At 43.0% G+C, this 8,272-nt stretch overlaps 1 long non-coding RNA gene across 1 annotated transcript; it reads left to right on the top strand.

The window, feature by feature from the left end:
• Positions 1–395: 395 nt before the first annotated feature.
• On the top strand, positions 396–7,697 carry LOC138845218 (uncharacterized). The gene is made up of 2 exons (XR_011382109.2): positions 396–550; positions 7,388–7,697. It is a non-coding gene; the product is annotated as an uncharacterized LOC138845218 (long non-coding RNA).
• The last annotated feature ends 575 nt before the right edge of the window (positions 7,698–8,272 follow it).

The following is an 8,272-nucleotide window of genomic DNA, read 5'->3' on the forward strand; positions in this document are numbered from 1 at the left end:
AAAGAGAAAATGAAGGCATCAGGCAAGTAGCCGCTGCAGGAGTCCTCTGTTGGGGAATTGAAGAGAAGACTTGGAATGACTGCAACTCGCAGGCTCAAGGGAGGGGGCTGAGCCCGCTGAAACAGACCCCTGAGAAGAGCACCAGGGCTTGGAGCTCAGAGCTGCACCCCCACGGCGGGGACCCAGACTTCTAGAGAGATCTGGCCCACTGGAGCTGGTGTCTTGGAGAAGAGTCCCAAAGCCGGTTATGCAAGTGCCAGAAAAACTGCAAATGACACTACTGCTACTCTGCAAAGAGACTGCCCCTGGCAGGGTAAGACGCCAGCCCCGCGGTGGCAACGGGAAGCCCAGGGGGCTGGAGTAAGTCTCCTCCCCTCCTGCAGCCTTCCTCTAGCGGCCCCAGCTGGCAGAGTGCAGCAGGCGCCCGGAGGAGCCCCGTCCCTGCTCCAGCACGCGGGGAGACTAGAGAAGGCGGGGTTTGGAGCTGAGATAACAGCGACCAGTGGCAGGAAGGGCTCACGCAGGAGGAGGTGGCAAAGGGAGCTGTGTGGTGAGTACAGGAGTAGGCAACACGCAGTTCTCACACGCTTGTGCGTGTCTGAGCATTTTCTGGAGTATGAACTTAAAATAAAGGGAGCTGACAGGCTTACTGTGGAAAGATCTTGTTGGGTGAAATAAGCCAGACACAGAAAGACAAATACTGTCCTTCTCCCTCAGACTTGGAAGCTGAAAAACCTCCATCTGAACCCAGAATTGTCATTACCAGAGGCCAGCAGGGGTCGGGGGAGAGAGGGTGTTGGAATAACAGGAACCAACTCGGGGTTAGATCAAGGAGGAAGTGCCTGCTGTTACACGGCTTGTGGGGTGACTGCGGTTCACGATTGTCTATTTTATATTTCTGCGCGCATAAATGAGAGAAGTTCCAAGGCACCACTCATAAAACAATTTCAAAGAAGGGGAAATGTTCTTGACCCTGATTTGATCCATGCATATTATATGCATGTATTGAAGTGCTGTACTGCAGCCCATATGTAGAATCATTATTAATAATTTTAATGAAAATAATCTTTTAAATTGTTGCTGTCACTATTAAAGAAATTAAAGGTGTCAAAAATTCTAAGAAAAACCAAAAAAAGTTTTTAAAAATCTGTCTACAATCCTGCCATTCGAAAGACCGAATTTTTTTTTTTAACATTTAAAATATGTACTTTATCAAAAATCTCAGACTCTAGGAATAACTGGCCCATTTTCACAGACTAAGTGGTCAGTTTTAACCCTTCCCACCCTTTGTCTGTAGATGCATTTCTACCTTAAAATAGAATGAGTTCTCAGTCACGATCTACATCTAAGAATATGGCTGTGATTGGATGGATTTGAAACTGCCTGGCAACAGGCTGTGATTGGTTGGGGCATAGACCGCCCTTGACCAGATTGGCTGGTCTTGGCTATATAAGATGTAGTTTCAACTGAAATAAATGACGAGTCTGCCGGCTGCTCGCCTCAAGCCTGCTTTCACCTGACTCCCGGGGTCTGTGTGGTGACTCTGCGCCTCTTGCCCCCACCACGCTGCTCCTCTCAGAAATGAATCCACTGCAACATTGTTGAGAAATCAACGGCAACAAATATGACCTGGCTCATTCATATACATTAGGGAGCGTCAAACTTTCATGGAAATTCACATTATATTTGTATGCCATTTTTCCCATGGACTTTTTAAAGCACATATAATATTTAAAGTATACTTGTATAAAAAGAATAGAGAAGGAGATGGAAAGGATACTTTTTAAAAGTTCATAGAAATAGAATTAAGTTTATTTCAGCTCAAATTTTAAAATCCATACATACAAGTGGTCTTCAAAAAGTTTGTGGAAAGTATTATTTTTAAAAAACTATACACCAAAATAAACTTAGCTTAAATTTTTTTTTTTTATTTGAAAGGGAGGCTGTGGTGGTAGAGAGAAAAAGAGAGAGAGAGGGAGAGAAAGTAAGTTAATCTTCCACCAGCTGGTTCACTCTCAAAATGTCTACAACAGTTGGGACTGGGCCAAGCCAAAGTCAGGAGCTTGGAATCCAAGCTAGGTTTCCCGCTTGGGTGGCAGAGACCCAGGGACATGAGGCATCACATTTTACCTCTTAGGTACACATCAGCAGGAAGCTAGAATTGGAGGTGGAGCCAGGACTTGAACCCCAGTGCTCTGATAACAGGACGCAGTCATCCCAAGCAGCATCTTAGCCACGGCACCAAATGCCTGTCCCTAAACTTATCATTCAATTTGAGTTTTGTGTGAACTTTTCGAAGTAGACTTGGATCTGTGCCTGGAGTAATCAAAGCAGAGGAGAAATCAGCATGAAGGAGGAAGAAAGAGGAAAGAATTGAACTGAAACCAGCAATTTAGAGCCAGAGGTTATAGAAGCCATGATGGCAATGATGGAGGAGCCCAGAAGCAATGACAAAGTGGGCAGAATCTAAAAGCAACTGCTTGAGGTCACTGGAGCATGAGGAGAAGCAGGCAGATTCCCTTGGAACATGGATGCTTGAAGAAGAAGAGCATTAAGGTGCAAGGGCCCGTTTCTACAAAGTAGTAGGAGATGAATGTGGTCCATTTGACATTTGACAGCCTTTTAGCAAGAACACTGGTAGAAATACTTGCAGCCTTTCCAGCCAGCAAGATTGGAAAAGTGAAGCTGGAAAGGTACTACTGAGACAAGTAGAGGAAACTTGGAAGGCAAGAGAAGGGAGATAGAGAACAGTCCCCCCTTATCTCAGGCTGACCCCTCAACCCAGCATGCATGAAACAGAATAAAGCAACTCAGCTGAACAAGTCATTTGAATCAAGACCGGAGCCGCTGCCCAAAGAAACAGAAGTTGTACTTCAAGACCAGCCAAGAAAATGGCTTGCTAAAGCAAAGGAAGCAACACACATTAGCAAAACAGTGAGCAGAAGTCAGAATCTTCATAACTTCACATTCATAATATACAGGATCCAATCCAAAATAACTTGACATAGGAAGAATCAGGAAAATGGAGTCATTCTCAAGAGAATGGAAAGTCAACCGCATCTGACCCTGAGATGAAGCAGATGTTGAAACAGCGGACAAGGTTCTTGAAGCAGCTTTGTAACTGTTCTTAATAAAGTAAGCAAAATACACGATTAATGAATAAAAATGTGAGCAGACTCAAAACATTTAAATAATAAGAAGCAGCAAATGGAAATTCTAGAACTGAAAAGTAAAATATCTAAAAATCTTCAATCAGTGGATTGAACTTAGTAAATAGGGGGAAATATAAAAAAAAAAAAAAGAAGTAAACTTGATGATGAATTGGTGAAATTGTCTGAGGAAATAAACAGAGGGAAAAAAGATTGAAGAAGAAAGTGATCGAGGGACCGTCCAGATAATATGAAATGGTTTCACACAGCCAGTTCCAGAAGGAGAACTCAGTAGACAAAGAACAGCCAACAGCTTCCCAAAGTTGCTTAAAGACAGAAATACACAGATTTGAGATGCCTGTCAACAACAATTAGAGTCCACACGGAGACACTAACATTGAAACACATCATAATTCAGCTGTTGGGCCAGAGATAAAGAGCAAACCTTGGAAGCAGGATTAGAAAAATGACCTCTTACAGACAGAGGGACTGCAGCTGATTAAGAACAGAATTCTCATTACAAACCCTGGTGGCCAGAAAGGAGTGGAACAGCAACTTTAAAATCCTGAGAGAAAAACAAAAACAAAAAAGCCTCTCAACACAGAACACTTAATCCAGCAAAAATGCTCATCAAAGTTGAAGGTAAAAGAGAAACAACTCCAGATGAAAGAAAACAAAGAGAATTCACAGCCAGCCGATCTGTCCTGTGAGAAAGGCTAATCAAACTGAAGGGAGAAGCTTCTCAATGCACATGTGGATCCTCAGGAAAAAAAAAAAGAAGAGCATTAGCAATGGCAAAAAAAAAAAAAAAAAAAAAAAAAAAAAAAAAGGCTAAGAAAATGTAAAAAAGATTTTTTTCCTCTTAGTTTTTAAAATAAAGCAAAAAGCATAATATTTATAATATAGACATACCTAATGCATATAATAGCCATAACATAGAGGGTGGAACATAGTAGGTATGGCTGTACATACTGCAAGATTTTCAAATTATACACAAAGCGTTATGTCATCATGTTAATTGTGAAAAGGAAAAGATATAAATCATAATCACTAGTCAACACTAAAAGAAAAGGCAGGCCTACGTAGTGGAGAGCAGGTTAAGCGTCCCATATGGGCGAGTCCCTGCTGCTCCACTTCCAACCCAGTTCCCTGCTAATGCACCTGAGAAAGCAGCAGCAGATGGCCCACTGGGCCCTGACACCCATGTGGGAGACTCAGATGGAGTTCCAGGCTCTTGGCTTTGGCCTGACCCAGCTTTAGCCATTGTAGTCATTTAGGGACTGAACCAGTAGATGAAAGATATCTCTCTCTTTCTCTCACTCTCACTCTCTCTCTTCCTCTGAAACTCTTTAAAAATAATTTTTTAAAAAAGGAAAAGAAGTATAGCTAAAATCAGTATGAAAATTTAAATGTCATTTAAAATATTCAAATAATTTTGAAGGAAAAAATGAAGAATGTAGGAGACAAGTCAAAAAGCAGATAATAAAATGGTAGACCCACTCAAATCAATGTTTACATTAAATAGCAATGGATTCACTGATTCAATGAAAAGGCAGGATTGTTAGGAGGGAGTCACAAATCTGCTATGTAGAACAAATACATTTTAAGTCTGAAGGCACAGATAGGCTCAAAGTAAATGAATAGAAAACCGTGCTATACAAATAGGAAGGCCTGAAAGGCCATACAAGTATCAGACAAAACAGATTTCAAGAAGGTCTGGGCTGAATTGTGGCCTCCACAAAGATAAGTCCTTATCCTTGGCATCCATGAAATAACCTTATTTGGAAATAGGATCTTTGCTGTTAGTATCAAATCTAGATGAGGTCGTGGTGGATTAGGGTGGTCCCTAACCCAAATGACTAACAGCATTGAAGAGGCCAATCTGGACAGAGGCACGGAGGTGCACAGGGAGAGAGAGACATTTGTGTGACGATGGAGACGGAAGTTGGATCCCATCCATCTACCAACCAAGGAACACCAAGGATCACAGGCAACCTTCCAAACTGGAAGAAGCAAGCCAGGATATTTTCCCTGGATTTATAGAGGGAAAATGGCCCTGCTGATGCCTTAATTATGGACTTCTGCCCTCCAGAACTGAAAGAGTATATCTTTCTGTTGGTTTAAACCACCCCATTTGTGTAACTTTCAATGGTAGCCCTAGGAAACTAATATAAGTACACAGGACAGAAAATACTACCAGCGTAAAAGAGGGGCAGCTCATTACAAAAAAAAAAAGGGTCAGCTCATCAAAAGGACAATTATAAGTGTATTTACAACAAAAGTTTTTAAATATACGTGGTAAACACAGACATAATTAAAGAGAGAAACTGACAGGTCCACAATCAAAGACTTTTTTTCAGTCTCTCAGTAATTAATAAGTAAACCAAAAAAAAAAAATCAGTAAAGACACAGATCTGGGGGAGGTGGGAGAAGAAAGCCAATAGCAACCACATGAATACACTAAGGAAAGGCCGGCTGTTGCTCTTGGAACATTCCTTTCTGCTTCCTGCAATTTTCCCGATGCCCCTCAATTACAGTCTTGGTCTTTCTTCTGATATGCAACTTATTTACCCCGGTCCCCCTCAAATTTGTGGTGGCAAATGTTTTTAATTTGCTTTTAAAAATATCATCATTTACGCATGCTTATGTTTCATATTCTTCCTTCTTGACCACCTTTTTTTTTTTCTTATTTTTTGACAGGCAGAGTGGACAGTGAGAGAGAGAGACAGAGAGAAAGGTCTTCCTTTGCTGTTGGTTCACCCTCCAATGGCCGCTGCGGCCGGCGCGCTGCGGCCGGCGCACTGCGCTGATCCGATGGCAGGAGCCAGGTACTTCTCCTGGTCTCCCATGGGGTGCAGGGCCCAAGCACTTGGGCCATCCTCCACTGCACTCCCTGGCCACAGCAGAGAGCTGGCCTGGAAGAGGGGCAACCGGGACAGAATCCGGTGCCCCGACCGGGACTAGAACCCGGTGTGCCGGCGCCGCAAGGCGGAGGATTAGCCTAGTGAGCCGTGGCACTGGCCTTGACCACCTTTAAGTTCTCTCTTCTCTCAGTGTATACCTGCTACACATTTCTCCTTTCTACTCTGTTCAAAATTCATACTTCTGCAACTGTAGATTTTTGGTGTCCTTAAAATAATCACAGAAAAGCACTTCTGGGGTCAGCCTGTGGCACTTGGGACACTTGTCCATATCAAAGTGCCTGGATTCGAGTCCTATTTCTGCTCCTGTCAATGCACACTCTGGGAGGCAGCAGGTGATGGCTCAGGGAGGTGGGTCACAGTCGCTAGCATGGGAGTGTTATGCTGAGTCCTAGACGCCTGGCTTCAACCTGGTCCAGCCCTTGCTGTTATAAACATTTGTAGAATGAACCAGATGGAATACCTCTACCTCTCTGCCTTTCAAATAAGTTTTAAAACCCTTCTGGGGTCAGCATTGTGATGTAGCAGGTAAAGCTAATGCCAGCATCCCATTTGGGCACTGGTTCGAATCCCAGCTGCTCCATTTTCAGTCCAGCTCCCTGTTAATGGCCTGAGAAAAGTAGCAGACAATGGCACAAATGCTTGGGTCCTTGCTATCCATATGAGAGACCTAAAAGAAGCTCCTGGCTTTGGCCTGGCCCAGTGTCTGATGTTGTAGCCTTCTGGGGAGTGAACCAGCAGATAAAAGATTTCTCTATTTCTCCCTCTCTTTCTTGCTCTCATTTTCAAATAAATAAATCTTAACAAATAGAACCACACTCATCTAAGGTACTCTAAACATATAGATTCTTTTCATGGCTTACCATAACCCTAAGAATTTCTACCATAATTCCCATTTTTAATATGAGGACACTGAGGCTCAGAGAAATTAACTATGCTGGATCGAGATTCTAACCAGAAGCTGGGTCCCAGTGTCTGAGCTGCTAACCCCTGGGCCCTGCAGTCTGCTGCCCTGGGCTGCCAAACAAAATATTTTGGTCCTTTTTTCATGACCTTTTTATTTCTTCTCTATCAACTTCCTCATTCTTCAAGGTTTTAATCATCCTATCAATTATATTGTTCTTCATCAAATTGCCTCCTCCAACTAACTCCTTTATCATCAAGAAAAAAGGTTTTCCTTCTCAGCTTCCTGTGGTAGACTGAAAAATGCCCCCTCCAAAGATATCCATGCCCTAATCCCTGTGTTATTTTACATGGCATAGTCTCTGCCGGTGTGATTAAGTTAGGTCTCTAAATCTAATCTCATGTACGCTTCAGAGACAGGGAGACTTGACATCATGGAGGACAAAGCCTGGAGGAGAAAGTGAAGAGAGCAGAGGTTTGGAGGAGCTACCCTGAGCAGAGATTTGGAGGTGCTACCTTGAGTGATTCAGCCAGCAGCCATGGAATAGTGACAGCTACCTGAAGGTAGAAAAAGCAAAGCAGACGTTGGGACTTGAAGCCTCGGCAGGAAGCACAGCCCTGCTCACGCCACCCAGCACCAGAGTGGATTTCTACACGTTGACACTGATTTCAGACCCTGGGCTCCAGAACCATGAGAAAATAAATGTTTGATGCTTTAAGCCCCCAGTTTGTAGTAATTTGTGAGAGGAAACTGATAGATAACCTCTGAGCTGCACAGTAAAACCTATTCCTGTGGCCTTCTTTGTATGCAGGAAAGAGATCACTTTCTTCTTTCATTTAAAACAGTCTCAATCATATACATACCGTTTGCTAGGCTCTGGGGGTAACATCTAAAACAGATAATATCTTTATTCTGAAAGAGTTTTGGTCAGTTTTGGGAAGTTCTGGGCAGGGTAATTTCAAATGCAATACAATAAATTGTGTTATGGGATCACACAGGAGGGACAGGGACTTACGAGGACCAGGAGTGGCTGTCTCAATGGGTGACGGTTCAGCTGAGAGTTGCACAAGAATGAACCAGGCAGAGGGTGGTGCTCCAGGCAAAGGGAACAGCATGTGCAAAGGCAGTCGGTTAGTTCATGTCTCAGGTCCTATGTATCTCAAGATACCCTTTTTTCCTTCCATTAATTCACAAAATCCACAACATATCTTTTCTTCTGCATCATGTGCTTGGTAGTACTTTATACACATTTACCAATAATTTAGGGGATGAATTTCAACAATTTCCTTGGCTTCTAC

The sequence above is a fragment of the Oryctolagus cuniculus genome, chromosome 14 (genome assembly GCF_051225735.1).
Source record: "Oryctolagus cuniculus isolate XC-2025 breed Fujian yellow rabbit chromosome 14, ASM5122573v1, whole genome shotgun sequence".
Taxonomy (NCBI): domain Eukaryota; kingdom Metazoa; phylum Chordata; class Mammalia; order Lagomorpha; family Leporidae; genus Oryctolagus; species Oryctolagus cuniculus.